Below are 22,696 nucleotides of genomic sequence, written 5' to 3' on the forward strand. Positions count from 1 at the left end.
CCTCAGAGTCAGGGAAAGTCTGTCCCAAGTGCATGAATTCTCATATGTAATTGTAAAAGGCTGGCCTCCAAGTGACTGTTGGCAAAAGCCTAGGGCACATGGAAACGCTAATTAGGAAATATTTGGCTCTTCTATGTTTGTTTTAAAGATATAGTGCTAGAAACAACTCTAGGCACAAGTTTCAGGATTTAATCTGGCTCGTAGGTGATGAGGAAATTACAAAAGATACTTCTCAGTCATTCCACCACATCCACCCTGACAGGAAGCATAAAATATTTTGTTACCTACTGGGAAGTTAGTTCTTAGAAGTCACAGTTAAATATCCTTGCCTTCAGCTTCCAGCACATAAAATATCACCAATGTGTTAGGAGAGACACTGATAGAATCTATTTAATTTTCTCAGTGGCCTAATGAGGAATGTGTCAGTGAAAGAGCTCAGCAGCTAATGTCCCAAACAACACCGACTACAAAATTTTCCTACACAGAGATAGGAATATAATAAATTTAGGCAAAGAAGAGCTATTTGGTTACCAAGCAGTGACTTGGAACCAAGGCAACAATTCTTTCTCAATCTAAAAAGAAAAAGCTTTTCGTTCTTGCAGCTAATTCAATTAAAATGAAACACATGAAAACATTAAATTCTCTTTTCTTGGTGCCAGAGTTGCGGGAGGACTAAAGAGATACTTAACATGGGCAATATTTCAGTCATAAAAACTAATCTGCTCAGTTAGTGATGTGTTCTGGGGGAAAATTCAAACCCACCAAGTACATTACAGTGGCCCAGATGTACAGCAGATTTGAGCAGCACAATACAAACAGGAACTTTCATTAGAGATTTCCTCACTGTCAGAACCACTATCATCATATAAAGACAACAAATATTTGAGAGGAAACTGGAGAGAAACAAAAGGAAAATTGAGCACTTCTGTTTGCCAATATGTTTACAAGCGAAGATATTGAGCAAAATGAAAACTAAATGAAAATTAATTTTGAAATTCTGGTTCCTTTCTTGAAAATTAGATCTGAATAGTAATATAAATGTGTGTGTATATGTGTGCATGTCTGTGTGTGTGTGTGTGTGTGTGTGTACATGTGTGTGGGTATAAGCACACGTATTTACACAAGTGTGTATATATAATCCATATGTCTGTGTATAATTACATCTACACATACACATACACATATACAGACACATACACATTTAAGGAAATTGGAGGTTAACTAGGAGTTCTTTTTTGGTTTTTGTCATAATGGTAAATTGAAAGAAAGAGTTTTCTTCAATTGTCATGTTGAGAAGTCATGTTTTTCAGATTCTTATTTAAAATGGAACAATAGGGGTGCCTGGGTGACTTAGTCTGTTAAGTGTCTGACTCTTGATTTCAGCTCAGGTCATGATCTCACTGTTTGTGAGTTCAAGCCTCACATTGGGCTCTGCACTGACAGTGCAGAGGCTGCTTGGGATTCTCTCTGTCCTTCTCTCTCTGCTTCTTGCTCTCTCAAAATAAATCAATAAACTTAAAAAAATACAATAGAACAATAAATTCTGGCTGTTATTATTTTTTTCATATTAAGTTTTAAATCCATAGAGCAACCAGTACATAGTTATTTGTTCTCTGATAAAGTATATGAGAGCTCTATATAAGACAGCAAATTCAGTATATGTTTTATTAGATATGCTTTGGTAGAATTCTAAACAGTTCTAGAAGATAGAATTTTGAGGTTAAGAACTAATAAGAAATACTGTGAATTCCTTCTTGTTAGCTTTGCAGTCTCTAATCTGCCATTAATTCCTTTCAGTGTATTTTTCTTTCTAGGCATTGTGATAGTCATTTCTAGTAGTTCAAATAGGATCTTCTTATAAAGTTTGCATCTATTTGCTTTTTACACATATTGCATATAGTTATAATTTCTTAATATCCTTGTCTTCTAATTTTAACATCTATGTCAGTTCTCAATCCAACATTATTGATTATTTCCCTCCTTCTGAATTGTGTTTTACTGCTTCTTTATATGCCTGGTATCTTTGATAGGATGCCCAATATTGTGAATTCTACCTTGTTGGGTTCTGAATGTTTTCGTATTTCTATTTTTCTTTAGCTTTTTTCTGACATATGCTTAAGTGACTTGGATATAGGCTGATAATTTTGGATTTTGCTTTTATTTTTCATTTGGCTGATTAGAGGCAGAGTTCAGTATAGAGCTAATTATCTGCACTAGTGAGGCAAGCATTCCTGAGTACTCTATTCAATATTCCATGCTATGAGTTTTTCTAGTCTGGCTGTTTGGAATAGGCTTGTTCTTGGCTTTGTAAGAGCCCAGGCACTACCTCATCTAATATTTTCAGATAATTCTTTTCCTAGCCTTGGGTAGTGTCATCACACATATGCAGTAACCATTACTCTACTCAATACTTGAAGAAGACCTTCTGTGTATATTGCCTTTTTGGTACTTTGTCCTATAAAATCTAAACTTTTGGTTCTCCCTTTAATTTTGTTTGTTTGACATAGATCTAAGACTTTACATGATTGAGGATATGGTTAAATGGATCTGAATAAAATTACTAACATATAACAAGTAGATCAGATCTGTTTATTTAGTCCTAAATCACTATTTATTAAGGATATTAATATCAGTCATTGTTTAGCTGATTTTTCCCAATTATCTAAACTCATAATTTATTTTAGCAACATTTTTCTTTTTATGCAACTTTGTTTTTCATTTCCAGTCTCCAAAAATGAATGCTCTGTGATATGTGGAGGAAAGTTATCACGCTTTTTTTGACCTTATAAAATGTATTAATTGCCACCCTAAGTGCCAAAACATTTCCACAGGCTTTACGTTAGAAACATTACGTTAGATACCACTTCTATGGATTGACAGAAACAGATCCATATAGGGAAGCCTATTTTGTCATTTAATTAAAGACTTCTTTCTATAGAGGAGGACATCAAATTGGTTTCAATCTTGCTAAAGGCAGGTTGATGTGAGACCGGTCTGCTGTTCTGAATGAGAAAAGAGACATTTCATATTGAAACCATTTGGAGTGTCTTAGCATGACTTCACTAAACACTGTTCAGTAAAATGACCCACATGGAGTGAGGAGAATATGCTCAGGGGATAGTCTCACTAAGCTATTTGTGCAGCAAATTAATTCTTCCTGGAAAAAGTGGGGACAGAAAAAAAGGAACAACAAAACAACAGCAACAACAAAATGATTGTAACAGGGTTTGTGGATATCCTTGAATTTTTTTTTTTTTTTGAGGTAAACAAAAATCCAGGAAAGTAGGGAACATTTAAAAAAGATACATAGCAAAGGTCAATTTGTAAGGTGCTGAAAGACAATATGAGGATTAGAAACGTATACGTATTATAAACCAAATATGGACTTTCAACAAACATTTTATGATTCGATAGCAATGTAAAGAAGAATAATTTCAGTTGAGGAGAGCAAATAAAATGAATATAAATGATATTTTTTCTTGATTGGTAAGTACAGCATTACATAATTCATCATGAGAGCCACTTTTATAAACCACATAAATGAGTTTTATGATGATAGCAAATCAGAGGTATGTGAGAAATATTATAATCTGAGTCAAAATAATTTTACCATTAATGCCTGGTTTAGTTTACTGATAGCTAAAATTTATTGTATGTTAGTTCATAGAGAGGAAGACTGTATGCCATTCAATAAACATTATGAAGAGTAAAAAAAAAAAAAACTAAGTTAGAAGTCATTGGAGAATAGTTCTTTGTTTGCTTGGAATAAGTATAAAACTCAGCGTAATGAATCGTATAAGGGCATAGAGAGAACACAAATGAAAAGAAATCATATATTACCAAATAGCACCTTGATGAGTTGCAACATGAGATTTTTTTTTGGTAAAAATAAGATTATTATTGCTTTGAAAAGTTATAGTTTAGGACAGATGACACCGCGTTATGAGAAGAAAACTGATGAGAAATAGCTATGGAAATCAGAAGAGTGACAACAGTAATTGGATTGCTCTCATTGGCTATAAAATTAGAAGACACTTTGAAAGCACAATAAACATATGAATTATGTTTTGAGAGATTCAGCCTGGAAGTTATCACACAAACAGACTCAGAAAAAAGAATTTGGGGTTGAAATTAATCAAAATTGATCCAAGTTTTCTGGCATGTTTTTCCTTTTCTGTTATCAAAGAATTTCATTTTTTCCTTAATACTAAAGTTGATGCCAGAGTTTTAATCAGGCCAAAGTACATCGATCCTTAGTTCTGGTACTTCCAATTAGTTTCTTGAATAGGAAGGAAAAAAAAAAAATAACACATAGGCAAGCTTCTGCAGGCTTTGCTTTGTGTATTAAACATTTTAATAGCAATAATTACATTTTGAAAACTAAGACAATGTAATCATTAATTATCATGGGTTGGAGCCCAAACCGTTACAATTTACTAATTTGAAATCTTGAATCACATTTTTATAATTAGAGGAGTCTATCTTGATCTTCCATTTTTATTCATTATGGTTCCTTAAATGCAAGATGATAATGATAGGGATGGAAGAATAGCATCGGTTCCTAATTGGGCAATAAATGCTAATTTTTTTCCTTAAGTTCATAAACAGATACATTAGAAGGAGTAGCTATCTCAATAATGTTTTCTAGGGAAAAGCGAAAAACAAAACAATAGCTTCCTGGGAAAGGCATGCATCACCATCCTTGTAAATAAATAGTCCATAGCTTGACGGTAGGAGCCAAGTCTTCCATTAAATAATTCAATAAATAAGCATTCCTCCAAGTGACAGGAATACAGCAACAAAAACATAAAAAAAAATCTCTGTACTTATGGAGCTTGCATTCTACTTTTGGAGACTATTATTGAATAAAATAAATGGGAAAACTATGTAAGAATTTAGGTAATAAGTGCTATGGAGAAGAACATAGTTGAAAAGAGGGATAGAAATTGATGCTGTCAGAGTGAAAACTCAAATGTATATAATGTAGGCAGGGAAAATCTTACTGAAAATATCACATTTAAATAAAGAAGTAAAATTAGTGAGGGAATAGACCATGGGAGTATCAGGAAGCACATTCCAGAAAGAGAAAACAGAAAATACAAGTCCCAAAGGTAGGACATGCCTAGTGCGTTTTTGGAACAGTGATGGGGCCATTACAGTTGCAACAGAATAAACAAAAGAGAGAGCAGCAAAAGATAAAATAAGGTGGGTAAACAAGTATCAACCATACAGAGTTTTACAGACCTATGGGCTTAGATTTCCACTATGAGTGATATAAGAAGCCATTAGAGGCTTCCTTTTCAACAAGGTTACTAGAGCACCTAAATTGAAAATAGATTGTAGAAGGCATAAAAAAGAATCAGGAATGCCATTAAGGATGCTATTGCTGAAAACCAAGCAAGAGATAAAGATAGCTTGGACTCATGCAGCAACACATGAAGCATTGTAAAATTTATTGGATTTTAGCTGTATTTTAAAGACAAGGCAAAATGAATTACTGATGGACTGGGCATGGAGCATGTCTAGTCAATAAACGCAGTCAATAAAGGTATCAAGCAATCAAGAATGACATCAAGTCCTTTGGCCTACACATCAAGAAAAATGAAGTTGACATCAACAGAGATGGGAAAGATTGAAAGACAGGCAGGTTGTGGGGGAGAAGATCAGTCAATATTCACAAGAACAATTTTGTGAGATTGGACCAGGTTCAAGGAAAAGAAGAATGAGAGCAATTGTAACACTGGAATAGACTACTTCTTCAAGGAGAAGTAAGGAGAATATCCAGAATATCCAGCAAAGTTGAAGGTGATAATTCATGAGAAGAACAGAAAAATTGCTGGAACACCATAAATGACTCATTCCTTGGGATAATCCCAAAATTAAAATTGGCAGATGTTACATTTACTACTCTTTTTTATACATACTACATTATAATCGAATGTTTACAAAAATTGGGTAATAATATCAATATGCATATAATGGTTTAATATTAAAATAAAAGTAACAAAGAACTCAGAGGGGCTAGAAAATGTTCAGATACCACTTATTCCCCTATTAGCTTTTGGGAAGCAACTTAAGACCAGATAACTTTGTTGTTTTTTTTTTTTTTAATTTTTTTTTTTCAACGTTTATTTATTTTTGGGACAGAGAGAGACAGAGCATGAACGGGGGAGGGGCAGAGAGAGAGGGAGACACAGAATCAGAAACAGGCTCCAGGCTCCGAGCCATCAGCCCAGAGCCTGACGCGGGGCTCGAACTCACGGACTGCGAGATCGTGACCTGGCTGAAGTCGGACGCTTATCCGAATGCGCCACCCAGGCGCCCCAAGACCAGATAACTTTGAATAGTCAATTATCTGCCTCAGTTTGTCAAACAAACATGCATCCATATTTGTTCTCATGGAATCAATTTAACCCCAGGCGCCAATTAGGGTAAACCTAGTTATGTTGCAGTAACAACACATAGTGTCAGTCTTTTATCACAAAATTAGTTTATGTTTTGTTCTCACAATATGTCCATTATGAACTGACAATGGCTGCTGCTCACTTCAGTCACTCAGAGAGCCAGGTTATCAAAGACTTCCTCTTCCACATGTTTTCACAATCAGGTTGAAGAGACTGTGACTATGCTTCATACTGACTATTAAGATATTTTTTCCAAAAAGCAATACAGATTTTATTGGTTGAAAATTGAATTGAAACTATAATTTTACCATGAGCCACAATAGCAGGAAAACTGAAATCTTACCAATCGTTATAAAGGATGACTACCAGACCTGGGGAAAATGAAGCAAGTATGCATTCCTCTACCAGATATGTACATTTGGGTTTTGTGAAGTTTAAGAATGAATATTGAAATGAATAAGTTCCACACTCTTGCTGATTACAAGAGCATATATTAATTAATGGATTATAATAATCTATGTAAGCAGCAAGTTGTATCTCTTGATGTTTCTCTCAATTACCTCTGTATCTCCAATCTCGGTGTGGTTAGTGATGATTTTATGATGGAAAGGAATGAACATTTTTGGGTAGAGTCATGAAAATTTAATGTTCGTTTGGAACTCCTAAATTTCACACACACACAAAAAAACCTTCTCTTTTGAATTGGATTTGATTGTAAATATTATCTGACCCTTGTATGGAGTATGATATATGATTGTATTAGTTATTGCTGTGTGACAAAGTGCCACAAGACTCCACAACTTAAAAGAACGCACATTTATTATGTTATCATCTCTATGATTCAAGAGCTTGACATGGTACCTGAGTTCTCAGTTAAGGGTATTTCACAGGGCTGCAAACGAGGTATTTGCTGAAGACTCAACTGGGGAAGGACCCACTGCTAAACTCTCTCACATGGCTTTGGTATGATTCTATTCCTCAGGGGATATTGAATTGAAGGCTTCAATTCTCCTCTGGCAATTGGCCAGAGGCCTTCCTTACTTCTTTAATACTTAGGTTTCACCAGATTGCATCTTCGGTGCAAGCATATGGAAAGGTCTAGAGAGAAATACGGACAAACAGACAAGCATGAGTACAGAAATCTCAGTCTTTTATAACCTACTCTTAAAAGAGACAATCCATCACTTTTGACATGTTCTTTTTGTTAGAAGTGAATTACTAGGCCCAGCTGACCCTTAAAAGGAATGGGTTATCCTGTTTTCCGTGGAGAACAGAGATAGAAACCATTGGCTACTAAGACTGTGCTAGTTTGGAGAAGAAAATAGATAACAATTATGATACAATTTAATGAATGCTCTGATATTAGAAATTGTATGCTATGGAAACAAACAGCAGAGTTCCCTCACCACCTCCTCCACCCCCCTCCCCCAGCCTAGTTAAAGGATTAGTATAGCTCAAAGGGCTGGATCAGAAAACACAGTAACAATACTATTGAGGACACTACAAAAATCGACCTAGCCCAGATCACCAGGCCCCTGTAATCTATAATTAGTCGTAATTATGGTATTTGATATCAGAATGAAATACTACCATTCATCATCACCAATATCACAAAGTTATTTCCTTATCCTTAAGTAACTAATATGTAAGAATATTGAATTGTTATTTTGAATAATCTCCATTCCTATGTTTGATGTTAAGTAGCAATAAAAGACATCTGACATTCTTTACAGATAGGGATATAGTAGAGTTTAGATAAGCATTCAAACATCTGAGCTCTAACATATATCCTAACTCCAAATAACTGTGAATTTATGTTACTGATACTAAAGGTATTGTTGTTCTTCTGACCTTTAGTCACTTAGTGATCATTTATACTTTCTTGGAAAAATACCCAGAGAAGCATAATTAGCAGTTGGCAATTGATCCCTTTTGTTCTCAGTGAGAACACAGGTCAACAACTCACTCCATGTGATGTAGAACTATTTTTTGCAAGCAGTAGTCCATAACTGTTTCTGTTTTTTCATTAGCATCAGCATATTGTTTAACCTTGAGGTTGTTTTGAGAGTCTGCATCTAGGTGTAAATGCTCTATTTTGCAATGCAGAGGTGATACTAAAATATCTTGCTCTAAAGATTACATTAATTTTCAGTGAAAATGACAATATTGTTTTGTACCTCTCCCATGAGCACTATAAAGCTCCATACTGGATTCCATAATTTCTTGCTAGAACCAGGCAATCCACAAAGCAGATAGCAAGATTTTTAACCAAAGAGTTTCAAGGAAATACAATTAAACAATTGTCTAACAAATATGCTCTTCTGTCATCTACAGGTTGGGAGAAGGAGTATCTCTGAAGTGTCTACCACACAGTAAAGGTCAATAATTACTGAGAGAATATTTCACTAAATGATGATGATTAAGTAATTATATCATAGGCACTATTCTTCATTTTGGAGAAGAAGGGCATATATACATTTTGTTAATTGTAAAAAGTAATCTTTTTTTTTTTTTCAACGTTTATTTATTTTTGGGACAGAGAGAGACAGAGCATGAACGGGGGAGGGGCAGAGAGAGAGGGAGACACAGAATCGGAAACAGGCTCCAGGCTCTGAGCCATCAGCCCAGAGCCTGACGCGGGGCTGGAACTCACGGACCGCGAGATCGTGACCTGGCTGAAGTCAGACGCTTAACCGACTGCGCCACCCAGGCGCCCCTGTAAAGAGTAATCTTACTTAACAAAAGAGGTAGGTAGGAAAATCCAGTCTCAAGGAAAATATCCCAAATATTACTTTTGCAATTCCTTATTTTTCTTTGTGAAGAACAACAGAGACAAATGCAAACATAGAAGAAATTCTGGGTATATGGAACCAACACTTGATGAGTCAGAGATGTTCTGGACACAGTAAAATAAATCATAGAGAAATAGGATCTGCTGTTAAGTGAGTCGCCTGGGAAAAATCCAGGGGTGCAATCTGCCAAGATCTAAGTGCAAGTTGCTGTAAGCCCTGCTCCCCCTTCTCTGTCTCTATATGATCCTCAGTGGTCCAGTTCTACAGATTCCCCCATTAAATCCCAAGAAAACACACCCAAGAGGCCTTTCCAAGAAGTGTCCTGTAATAATTGGGGACACCTGGGTGGCTTAGTCCATTTAGCTTCCAACTTGAGCTCAGGTCATGATCTCGAGGTTTGTAGGTTAAAGCGGCATACCAGGCTCTGTGCTGACAGCTCAGAGCCTGGAGCCTGCTTTGGATTCTGTGTCTCCCTCTCTCTCTGCCCCTTCCCCGCTCATGCTCTGTCTCTCTCTGTCTCTCAAAAATGAATAAACGTTAAAAAAATTAAAAAAATAAAAGAATTTGCACACAGGGTGGGGCACCTGGGTGGCTCAAGCGGTTAAGCAAGCTTCCGACTTCAGCTCAGGTCATGATCTCACAGTTTGTGGGTTGGAGCCTTGCATCGCGCTGTGTGCTGACAGCTCAGAGCCTGGAGCCTGCTTCGGATTCTGTGTCTCCCTCTCTGCCCCTCCCCCATTCTCTCTCTCTCTCTCTCTCTCTCTCTCTCTCTCTCTCTCAAAAAAAATAAAACATAAAAAAAATAATAACGGAGACACCGGATGTCTACCTTGGGTTCTGTTTTTCCCACTAGAGAAACCTTAGGCCTAGGGGAACATCCTGGCGTAGTGCTGTGCAGGCCTGGGGCAGCAGTGATGTGGTCACAGTGATATTGCTCTTCCTACCCTTCTCATGTGGTTTCTCTCTCTCTCTGCTCCAAGAGGGTGATTCAGACCCACAACCAGGTTCTGGGATTTTTAAGATGCTATTTGTCTATGGATAGTTGTTAATTGGTATTCTTGTGCAGGGGACTGGAGCCAAGAATGACTGATTTTGCCATCCTGATGACATTACTTCTCTTTGGATTTCTCTATTTTCTATCACTTTTCTTCGTATTTCACATTCTTTTCATATCTCCTTTTTTCTCTAATTTTAAAAATTCTTTTTCTTTGCTATTTATGCTTCAACTAGATGTTAAATACAAATGTGTTATATTTATTTAATAAAACTTTGTGTTAATGGTTCTCAATTCTAAGAGCAAGTAGTTGCATTTCTTTTATCCAAAAAAACTCTCCCTAAGGTTAATTACATTTTTGTTTTTATTTATATTTGTGGTTTTGCAGCAATTTTCTTCTGAGGGTAAACATCCCCAGATATACATAACAGAGACTGTTCTCCCAGGAACTAAAAATAAGGCCATAAAATCAAACAATTTAGGGGCGCCTGGGTGGCTCAGTCGGTTAAGCGTCTGCTTTCAGCTCAGGTCATGATTTCACGGTTTGTGGGTTCAAGCCCTGTGTCAGGATCTGCGCTGACAGCTCAGAGCCTGGCGCCTGCTTCAGATTCTGTGTCTTCCTCTCCCTCTGCCCCTCTCCCACTTGTGCTTCCTCTCTCTCACTCTCTCTTTCTCTCTCTCAAAAATAAACATTAAATTTTTTTAAAAAAAATCAAACATTTTAGGTAACCTTTGAATGTGAAACTTAGAAGGTTAATACTGTCTTTAATACACTTAACCTGTCCTCCTGACTTTAGGAAACATAAATAAATATATAGTCAAAGAAAAACAATACAGAATTAAAAAGTTCACATAATTCTTAGCTGACCTATTGGATTATAAGCCTCTGTGTTATCTGTACACATATGACACAGTAGATGTGATTGGAGGATGTGTCTTTTGATATGCACGGGGAGCATGGGCCATTATATGTGCAGTGTTTTGAATTGTGTTTCTCCAAAACTCATGTCAACCCAGAACCAGGCATGTAACCTTATTTGGAAATGGAACTTAATTTCAGTTTAGATGCAATCACACTGAAGTAAGGTGGACCCTACATCCAATGACTAATTTCTTTTTAAAAGAGGAAAGAACACTCTAAGACACAGAGAAGGCTGTGTGAAGATGGAGGCAGAGAACGGAATCGTGCAGCCACAAGCCAAAGAGTGTCAAGGATTGCTGGGAGCAACCCGAAGCAAGAAAAAGGCCACGACGTATCCTTTCATAGAACCTTCAGGAGTATGTGCCTGCTGATACCTTGATTTCAGACTTCCAGTTTCTAGAATTGCGAAAGAATAAATTTCTGTTATTCTAAGCCATGAACTTTGTGGTATTTTGTTATGGCAGCCCTAGAAAACTAATACAATATGTTCTGTAAGCTTTTTTATGTTATGCTTTGCCTGAGACCCACCTATCTAGACAACATAGATTTATGGGAGCTTTTTTTTTTAACTTCTCAGGTTTAACCAATTAAGTTAACTGAAATTTATTCAGAGTCAATAATATTTATTACATATTCTAGTGAGTTATAAATATTTCTCTACACATTTTTCTGCCAACTAAACTATAATTTCTCCTTGATATGAATTATATTACTCACATATATCCAGAGCCAATCAATAAGCATAAAAAGAAAAATAAGAGGAGATAGGGAGAGCAAAGAAGGGAATAAAGCAAGGAGAGGGATAAGATAGTAAAGGAGAAAAGAGAGGAAGAAGAAAGAATTTTATGATCATGTTAATACTGGCACTATTTGATTTGGTTGTCAGAACCATTTGGAAACCTTAAGGTACATAGGGGGAATTTTTCCTTCAAGGAATGGAATGGAATAGAGGCCAGAAGTGAGGAGAAATATTGAATTATATTAACAAGAGTAAATATTATTGACTACTCATATACAAGGCATGGCGTTAAGTAACAGCCATGAATTACCATGCTTAAATTTTGCAAAGATCTTCTGAGGCAGCAACAGATGTTATTGTACTCACAGTGTATCAAAATGTATTTAAAATCTAAAATGTAGAAAATGTCCAGATGGGTATTTAAACTCAAGAAAACTGTAATTCACAGCCATTTTCTTGACATTTCTATTACATCTTCTAATGTAAAAAGGACTCCATCCTTTGTTCTATGGTTCTCTTACAGTCTCTTGACTTTGGTCTGTTTGGGTCCTCTCAAGCAAGCCTGCTTCTGGACAAACTTTTTCACTGTACAACTTTGCCCTGAACTTCTAAACTCTATTGCTTCTCATCCTTCCTACCAGCAAGACTGGACCCTCTTCATTGGTATCAAACGTGGAGAGGGATTTGACGGTTTCCTGAGTCAGCCATGTCCGCAGAGAGAGCATTCCATTTCCTTCCCAATTCTGATGCTTGGAACTGACAGGGACACCAACGTTAAAACATTGTCAGCAGCACCCACCAAGTAACAACATCAAATAAATTGTCATAAAAATTGGCCTCAATTTTTTCATCTATCATGAGTCTTCTATAAATAAATATTTATGTTCTTTCTTTTTTACATTTGGCTTTCCTTCTGAAGACTATAGCAAATTTACTACCCCCAAAATATGCTCATTGTTAAATGGCAGACTCAAATCAGAAAGTTAATTTGAAGTATATTTTAAAAGACACTATATTATTCTTTCGATGACACTTAAATTATATATAACCACATTATCCCAGGAAAAATGATTCTGACAATTATATTTAGACTGAAACCATACTGCATTCCAACATGGAATCTTTGAGTGGAAAAACGGCACAGTGTATGAGCCAAAAAGAGGAATATAAAAATGTGCATTTTTAAAAAGAGATTATACCCAACCCACTCATTTTAGCGAGTTGTTTTTAATATACAGTGTCTTATGCTTCAAGAGTGTGATGAGATACTGGCTTTAACTCACACTATCTCTGAACGTGTTTTTTTTTTTTAAAAATTCAAATTTTTAATAAATAAGTGTAAGGCCAATTTACATTTTGAAAATGACTGAATACTCTGTTTTGGGTTGGTTGGGATCAAATCAAGCAGTTTCTAGGAAGTTTATGATAATCACCCTTTCTTTTTAAGCAGCTCCTTATGGTTAATCAGTACATCAAGAGAAATTTCATTTCTACTTAAAGTTTAGTTATGTAAATAAGCATAATGGACAGAGATCAGACAATCAAACTACCATATGAAAATTAAAAATAGGAGTAAATTAGAAGAAAATGTTTATTGCTTATTTGCATTTTCAGAGGGCATATACTGTAGTTTCTGATGCATCACTCATTATGAGGCTTAATAATTAGCTCCAGTATAATTAACTGCTAAATCAAGAAAATGTAGCCAGCTTTGCTGATGAGAAGTTTAAATAGTGTTGGATTCTCAAGTATGAAACATATCCTTTCCTTAAGGTAGACCAATATTCTCCTATTCTTCCTTTATAATTATAGTAATGCCTATCCATTTGGGGAGAAGTATATTTTGTGATTAATTACAAATCCTGAGAGTGTTAATGTTAATAGTAATATTTCTATAGCATAATATATTTTATTGTTAAGGGTTTTTTTTTTGTAGATAAAGCTTTCTATTGACAAATCTTTAACATTAGATATTTTGCAAGGGCCCCTTCAAAATTGTATATATTGATAACATTTAAATGTGGGGTGCTTTGTCTTCTAGATATTTTATAAGAAAGTGTCATCTATAATAAATAGCAAGAAATAAAAATTAAAAAAGGGAAAGCTTTATTAAATAATACATGAAAAGAAATAACTAAGACTATATTAAAATTAAAGATGGCTGCTCATCAAAGACACTTAATATGTGAAAAATAAAGCTATAGAGTAGGAGATATCTATAAAGTGCACACTAAGATTATGTAATGTGAATACACTAGAAAGTACTTATCTTGAACATATAGAAGAATCCTTCAAGTCAACAAGAAAGGAAAGATGACAAAATTTTTTGAAAAAAGGACAGAAGATTTGAACAGGTACCTGATAAAGGCAGATAGCCAACTGGTCAATAGATATTTAAAAAGATGCCCATTAGCTATTAGGGAAATGAAAATTAAAACCAGAGTGCCATACATATTCATGAGGAAGACAGACAATTCCATGTATTGGTGAGTAACTGGAACATACACAATGCTGGTAGGAATATGAATTGGTGCAACATTTTAGGGAAGTGATTGTTGCTTTCTGCTAAAAAATACTTAATGACTCAGCAATTCCACTCATGTGACTAAAGGCAATTCATTCACATATGTAAAAAAATAATGTTCATGAATATAGGGAGTAGTATTCTTCATGATAGCCTCAAATTTCTAGCAACGCAAATGTTCATCAAAATTAAAATGGATAAATACATTGGATTTTATTCCAACAATCAAATATACATTTACAAACAAAGCTATTGCTACATATGAAATACAAATGAATTTTATAAACATTGCACTGAGTAGAAGATGTCAGGCACAAAAGAGAACATACTATACGTGTACCCGTAAAGTTCTATTTCTGATCCGGCGGCTGGTTACATTAGTGTGTTCACATTGTGAAAAGCTATTGAGTTTACAATGTAAACACTTTTCTGTACGTAATATATATTTCAAGAAGAAATTGGGGCACCTGGGTGGCTCAGTTGGTTAAGCATCCGACTTCAGCTCAGGTTCTCATGGTTCATGATTTCTAGCCCCACGTTGGGCTCTGTGCCGATAGCTTGGAGCCTGGAATCTGCTTCGGATTCTCTCTCTCTCTCTCTCTCTCTCTCTCTCTCTCTCAAATATATATATATACATATATATATATATATATATATATATACACACACACACATACATATCAAGAAGAAATTAACATAAAAATAAAACCAAATGGAAAAAGGAAGTATTTTCTGCTACAAAAATCAAGTAGCAAAACGGCATTTTAGGGAAAATAAACACTAAAAAATTCATTTGGGTAGATGTTAAGACATACTAAAATTTTTATGTTAATGAGGTCAAAGCCACTCCTGTGAAGAAACACATTTGTTTTTAATGTAGTCTTTAGTCTCATAGGCACCAGAGAAGCAGGAGAATTTCATGGAAGGTCATAACTTGAGAGTTAAACATACCTAGCAAGGAATCCTATTTCCAAAACTTATTATTGGCTGTATGAATTTAAGCAAGGACCCATTTAGATATTAATGAAACAAATATAATAATGAAATGAGGATAATTAATAATGATGATAATGTCTACCGTGAAAGACTTTGCTAAGGATTAAAGATGATATAAGTAAGTTTAGTTTATAGTGCTTGCCACATAGTATGTGTTCAATATATTATAGCTTAAAAACAGACACCTTAGGGATATCATCTTATATATATGTAAACTAAAGTCCATATTTAAGAGTAAGAATATACAAATGAAGACACAGGAGCAGGCAGTTTAAAGTAATAAGGTAGTGAAAGGACAGTTTATTATTTGACCACAATGTCAGAAAAGTTTGGCTCTTCAAGTGTCTATTAATTATGATAGGGGTACCTAGGTGGCTCAACTGATTAAGCGTCTGACTCGGTTTCTGCTCAGGTCATGATCTTGCAGTTTGTGAGTTCAAGTCCTGTCTCGGGCTCTGTGCTCACAGTGCAGAGCCTGCTTGGGATTCTCTCTCTCCCTGTCTCTCTGCCTCTTCCTTGCTCAAGCTCTCCCTCTCTCTCAAAATAAATAAATATACTTAAAAAAAGAATTATGAGAGAAAATTCTATCAATAATATTGTAGTAATTCATTACTTATTTGCCTGGTTTACCACAAATACAAACTTTTTTATTACAGATGTTGGACCACAAAAGAAAAGCAACTTAACTATCATTGAATTATTTTTGCTACCTTTTGTAATGTTTATCATTTTATATAACTAGATTTTTAAAACCGAGTACTAAAAATCTATTTATTTATTCACAATTAGGGTAATGTAAATGTTAGTCCTTTTAGGTACTTGCACTATGGCATAAGTAAATCTTGAAAATTCTTGTGTAATATAAATCTTTATAAGCAAGCAAAATTTTATTTTTTATTTATTTATTTTTTTTAATTTTTTTTTTTCAACGTTTATTTATTTTTGGGACAGAGAGAGACAGAGCATGAACGGGGGAGGGGCAGAGAGAGAGGGAGACACAGAATCAGAAACAGGCTCCAGGCTCCGAGCCATCAGCCCAGAGCCTGACGCGGGGCTCGAACTCACGGACCGCGAGATCGTGACCTGGCTGAAGTCGGACGCTTAACCGACTGCGCCACCCAGGCGCCCCTTTATTTTTATTTTTTAAGTTTATTTATTTTTTTTGAGAAGGGGTGACGGATAGAGGGAGAATGAGAGAGAGAACCCCAAGCAAACTTGACATTGTCAGTGTGGAGCTCTTTGCAGGGCTTAAACTCAGAAACTGTGAGATCATTACCTGCGCCAAAATCAAAAGTCAGAGGCTTGACCAACTGAGCCACCCAGGTGCCCCACAGGAAAATTTTAAATAAGAAAATAAATTAGTGTGCTAGGAAGTGTCACTCAAAATGGTAGGTAGACTTTATCATCTCATAGTCTAAATTGACTGAAACAATTATGAACAGTTTTAAATTTTAAAAAGGAGTAATTATAAAATAAATCGAAATCTTGTATAATAAATAAATTAAAGATAAAACCTAGTATGGTGGAATATATATCAATAATAACAGTTCTGCTGTCTTGGTGTAAAAACAACCACAGATAAACAAATGGATGACCCTGTGTTCCAATAAGACTTTATTTATAAAAACAAGAGATGGAACATATTTGGCCCTTAGGTCATAGTTTACTGACCCCTGCCATAGGGCATTAAGGTCACACAGCTGAAGGTAGGTTCCTAACACTTTTAGATACTGGTCAACTGGAAGGAGAGATAAAATATGAGAAAGGGGACAATGCCACTGTCTTAAGGACCATTACACTAGGAGTGGTACACATCACTTCTGCTCATATTTCACTGGTGAAAACTAGTCATATCTAACTGCAGTGAAATCTAAAAATTGTAATGTTGGGCAGATTTGTGCCGGCTACAATTCTATTAATGTGGAAAAAGAGTAGAATAAAATTTGATGGAGGTCTAATAGACTCTGACACCTAAGGAAAGCCTGATTTTCTCCAACATGCCTGTTTTCCAATGCTAGCTTTGCACCTTACTTAATGTAATATTTATGTAAATTCACCTCTTATTTCTTTGATACTCTCATCCATAAACAATAGAAACAATAGGAAACAATAGAACTCACCTCATATTGATTTACGGTGAACATTAATGTTATCATATTTAAATCACTTTGAATGCTTTGAGACAATGCCTCAAAATTGCCTTTGTGTCCATGGAGGTAATGCTAATTTACATTTAACAGATTAAGAAACAGAGGTTCAAAGATTCGAGGGCCTTATTTAAGATCACATAGTAAATAGGCAGCAGACCAAAACTGAAACCAGGTCTTTGATTTCATACTTTCACTACACCACATACTGAGTACAGAAAAAGGACATCAATGGAATAAGAATGTGTGTAGAATACCAAATGCAATTTTTAACAGATATATATTACAGCATATTTGCATATTGATTGGATTGACCTAATAGAAAGGCAAATATTGATGACAAAGGAATAGAGACAGGTTAATTCCAAAGGAACACGTCTTGAATACACAAGGAAAGTTGGGATTGAGTCCATTAGAAGAGAGCCTGACCATAGATAGAAGCACAAATGTCCATAGCAGCAAGAGGGAGGAGTAAGTACAGTGATGCAAATGCAGGCATGTTTATACGGTGCGGTGTGTGGTGGTGGAAGCATAAGAAACTTCTTTTCCAGGGTCACCTGGGTGGCTCAGTCATTTGAGCAACTGACTTCGGCTCAGGTCACCATCTCACAGTTTATGAGTTTGAGCCCTGCATCAGTTTCTGTTCTGACAGCTCAGAGCATGGAGCCTGCTTTGGATTCTGCGCCTCCCTTTCTGTCTGTGCCTCCCCTGCTTGCTATCTGTCTCTCTTGCTCAAAAATAATAAACATTAAAAAAAGAAAGTTCACTTCTATTGGCTTTTATTTTCTTCCTCCCCCCAGTTTTATGGAGTTATAATTGACAAAATATTGAGATATTTAAAGTGTACAACTTGATATACCTATACATTACGGAAGGATTTCCCCCATTGAGTTAATTAATATATCTATCACATTACATATTTACCTCTTTTTGTCTTCTTTTTTTTAATGGGTGCCTCTGTTTTGGTGAGGATATTTAAGTTCTACTCTCTTAGGAAATTTCAATTACACAACACAGTGTTATCAACTATAGTCACCATATTATACATTAGCTATTCAGACCTTATTCATATTTGAGCATTTATATCTTTTTTTTACCAACCTCTTTCTATTTTCCCCATTCTCAGTCCCCTGGCAATCAGTTTTCTGTTTCTGTGAGCTTGAATTTTTTTAAACATTCTACATATAAATGATATACCATGCTGTATTTGTCTTTTTTCTGTCTCACTTATTTCACTCAGCATAATGTCTACCAAGTTTATCCATGTTGTCACAAATGACAGTATTTTCTTATATTTTTTTAGGACTGAATAATATTCCTGTGTGTGTATATGTGTGTGTGTGTGTGTGTGTGTGTGTGTGTGTGTGTCACATTTCTTTTATCCATTCACACATTGATGGGCATTTATGTTGTTCCCATACTGTGACTATTGTAAATAATGTTGCTATGAACATAGGAGTAAAGATATTTCTTCCAGATAATGATTTCATTTCTTTTGTATATATATATTCAGTAGTGGGATTGCTGAATGATAACAGTATTTTTAATTTCTTGAGAAACTTCCATTCTGTTTTCCGTAATGGCTATACCAATTTACATTCCCACCAATAATGTACAAGGATTCCCTTTTCTCCATATCCTTGCCGCATTTCTTACCTCTTGTTCTTTTTTCTTTTATAATAGACATTTTAACAGGTGTGAAGTAATACCTCATTGCGGTTTTGATTTGCATTTTTAAGATTATTAGTGATATTGAGTACCTTTCATTACCTGTTGGCCCTTTGTGTCTTCTTTGGGAAAGTGTCTAGTTAGGTCCTTTACCCATTTTTTTAGTTAGTTATTTTCTTTATTTTTAAAATTTTCTGTTATTGAGTAATATGAGGTCCTTATATATTTTAGATATTACATATTTATAATATATGTGGTTTGCAAATATTTTCTACCATTCTATAGGCTGCCTTTTAATATTTTTGATGGTTTCCTTTGCTGGGCAGAAATGGGGCACCCACATGGCTCAGTCAGTTAAGCAACTGACTTCGGCTCAGGTCATGATCCCACGGCTTGTGGGTTTGAGCCCCACATGGGCCTCTGTGCTGACAGTTCAGAGCCTGGAGCCTGCTTCAGCTTCTGTGTGTGTCTCTCTCTTCCCTCCCCCCTGCACACGTTTTCTCTCTCTCTCTCTCTCTCTCAGAAATAAATAAACATTAAAAAAAGAAACTTTTTATGTTATTGTAGTTCCAGTTATTTTTTCTTTTGTTGTCTTTTTTTTTTTTTGGTGTTATATCCAAAAAATTATTGTTAAGACCAAAGTCAAAGAGTTTACTCTCTATATTTTCTTCTAGGAGTTTTATGGTTTTAGTCCTTTCATTCAATCTTTAATACAATTTGAGTTGGTTTTGTGTATGGTATAAGATAGGGGTCTAATATCATTCTTTTGCATACGGATAGCCATTTTTCCCAACATTGTTTATTGAAGAGATTATCCTTTCCTCAATAAGAGATTATTGGCTCCTTCCTCAAAAATTAATTGACCATATATGCATGAGTTTCTGGGCTCTCTATTCTGTTTCATTGTTCTGTGTGTCTATTTTGAGAGCACCACCTTCCTGTTAGTTCTGTTTGGTTGGGTTTTTGTTGGTGTCCCTTTTTAACTACCTTCACTTACTTTTTTGATTACTATAGTTTTGTAATATGATTTGGAAACAGGAAGTGTGATGCCTCCAGCTTTGTTCTTTCTCAAGATCGCTTTGGCTATTCAGGGACATTTGCGGTTCCATGCAAATTTTAGGAGTTTTGGTTTTTTTTTTCTATTCCATGGAAAACATCAGTGGAATTTTTAGAAGGATTGTATTGAGTCTATATATCACTTTGGGTAGTGTCGACATTTTAACAATATTTATTCTTCTAATCCATGAACACAAGATATTTTCCCTTTATTCATGTCTAAATTTGTTTTGTTAATGTTTTATAGTTTGCAATGTATTGATCTTTCACCTCTCTGGTTAAATTTATTCCTAAGTCTTTTATTCTTTTTAGTGCTATTGTAAATGGGACTATTTTCATTGTCAGTGTATAGAAATGCAACTAATTTTTGGATGTTCATTTTGTATCCTACAACTTTATTCAAATTGTTTATTAGTCCTAGTGGTTTGTTGGTGGAATCTACTACTATGACTAATAAACAATGTCAATACTATGTTGAATAAAAGTGGTGATAGTGGGCATCCCTGTTTTTGTCCTGAACTAAGAAAAGCTGAAAGCTTTTGAATATGATGTCAATTTTGGGCTTGTCATATATGGCCTTTATTATATGAAAGTATGTTCCCTCTATACCCAGTTTGTTGATAATTTTTATCAGGAAAGGATGTTGAGTTTTCTCAAATGCTTTTTCTGTACTTTTTGAGATGTCATGAGGTTTTTATCCTTCATTTGTCAATGGGGTGCGTCATATTTGTTGATCTACATATGTTGAGCCATGTTTATATCCCTAGAATAAATCTCATTTGATCATCATGTAGGTTTTTATTTTCTTAGTGAACCAGATAGCAGGGTCATAGTGAGGGAAAAAGAGGAATGTTAAGAGTCGTGAGAGAAAGGTATGAGTTTTGTCTGAGAGGGAACATTTTTAGGCAAGAGAAATACAGAAGGAATCTAGGCAGCATTAAGTGCCCTGGTAATTAGTCACAGTTTTAAAGAAGATCAGTACAGTTCTGTGGTTTTCTCCACCTAATCAGCAGTCAAAATGTAGATGTTTTCGGATAGATAGAATTGTGTTGAACCAGATGTGGGGTCTAACTAAAGGGTTATATCAGGAGAAAGGAGCAAAAGGAGCTGAAAGTACATGAAAGAAAATCAACCTAGTAATGAACTACAGATACCATGTTGGATAGAAAGGGACTGGAGAATATAGAGGAGTGAGGAACATTTATAAGCAGGTAGAAAAAAGTCAGTTTTCTTTAGGACCCAGTGGAGTCAAACAATTGTAGTAATTGTGGAAGAAGAGGGAGTAAACTGGAAAGATAGAGAGTTACATTCAGATGGTGGAATATTGAAATTCAGCTGATGGAAGAGGTTGATATTGACAGTGTCTGCAGTTTGTCCATAGTAGTGAAGACTGAGGAAACATGACAGAAAAGATCAGGTGAACAGGAGATCAAGAGACCATAAAGTGGTAAAGAACTATTGGAGGAAGATAATCTACATTGCTATTGTAATTACCAGACAAAAATGGTATTAGAAGTCATAGCAGTAAGTATGATGCTAAAATATCCAAGGAATTAGAAGCGATGATCAGGGGATTTCAGATGATTTCAATAAGGAGAAATTGCAACTATAGACTCTTGGCAAGAATGATATTGAAATTTTAATTGTTTCTTCTGAACATATTCCTTTTTAAATTTCTCAAGTACTGTTCAGTGAATAAAAACAATTTAGTATGAATAACGGTGATTTTCATAACGAAATAATGGACAAGAAGCTCTACGGAGTTCATGATTTCTTATACTTCAAAAATAAAGTCACAATACAAGTAATTAAATTTATCTAATGAGAGAAGATGCATTTGAAATTCAACTAACTCGTTGACCTTCCTTTTGAAATATTTTGGTAATTACAATTAAATTGCTTAAAACCTGCACTGGTTTCAACTAAACTTTATTGGTCAGCATCGGCATCCAATCCCTGAAGACATACAGAAATAAAAACAAGTAATTACTTGTAAAGACGTCACATCACATGCAAACATATTGGCAATTGGGTCTCGCATTGCAAACATCGTTTCTTTCTAACCATAGCTAAGAAATATACCACATTTAACAGTTGTGGAGCTCAATGCAAATCCAACTAGCACAACTACATAAACATTAAACAACATTATACAAAGAATAAATTTTGTGGTCAGCAAAGTCATATGAGTTAGAAAATGCTAAGGTACCATTTGGAGAGAATGATCCTGATTTATAATGCTTATGTTTAGTGTTTCAACACTCTTAGGCTCTGTTTATATATCACTAAAACATTAGGTCATTTAATTGACCAAACAGCTGGACTGACTACATTCTAAACTGAATTGACTGAATTTCTAAATTTACTTAGTCACAGACTTAACAAAACCATAAAATGGAAAAAGGATTATTATTTCCATATCTATGTACTTAAGCAGCAGAAAGGCTTAGGAAA

The 22,696-nt window shown here is 35.1% G+C and overlaps 1 long non-coding RNA gene across 3 annotated transcripts in view; it reads right to left on the reverse strand.

Moving 5' to 3' along the window:
• Positions 1 to 22,696, reverse strand: part of LOC147577305 (uncharacterized) — a 740,585-nt gene that overhangs the window by 94,808 nt on the left and 623,081 nt on the right. Inside the window, exon 7 of one of the 3 annotated variants that reach the window (XR_015240131.1) lies at positions 7,193 to 7,502. The exons of the other annotated variants lie outside the window; for them this stretch is intronic. This is a non-coding gene — a long non-coding RNA (uncharacterized LOC147577305). Of the gene's footprint in view, positions 1 to 7,192; positions 7,503 to 22,696 lie in introns of those variants that run through there. 3 annotated transcript variants of the gene reach the window in all.

This window comes from Puma concolor, chromosome C2, assembly GCF_028749965.1.
Source record: "Puma concolor isolate L17-30 chromosome C2, mPumCon1.1.hap2, whole genome shotgun sequence".
Classification (NCBI taxonomy): Eukaryota; Metazoa; Chordata; class Mammalia; order Carnivora; family Felidae; genus Puma; species Puma concolor.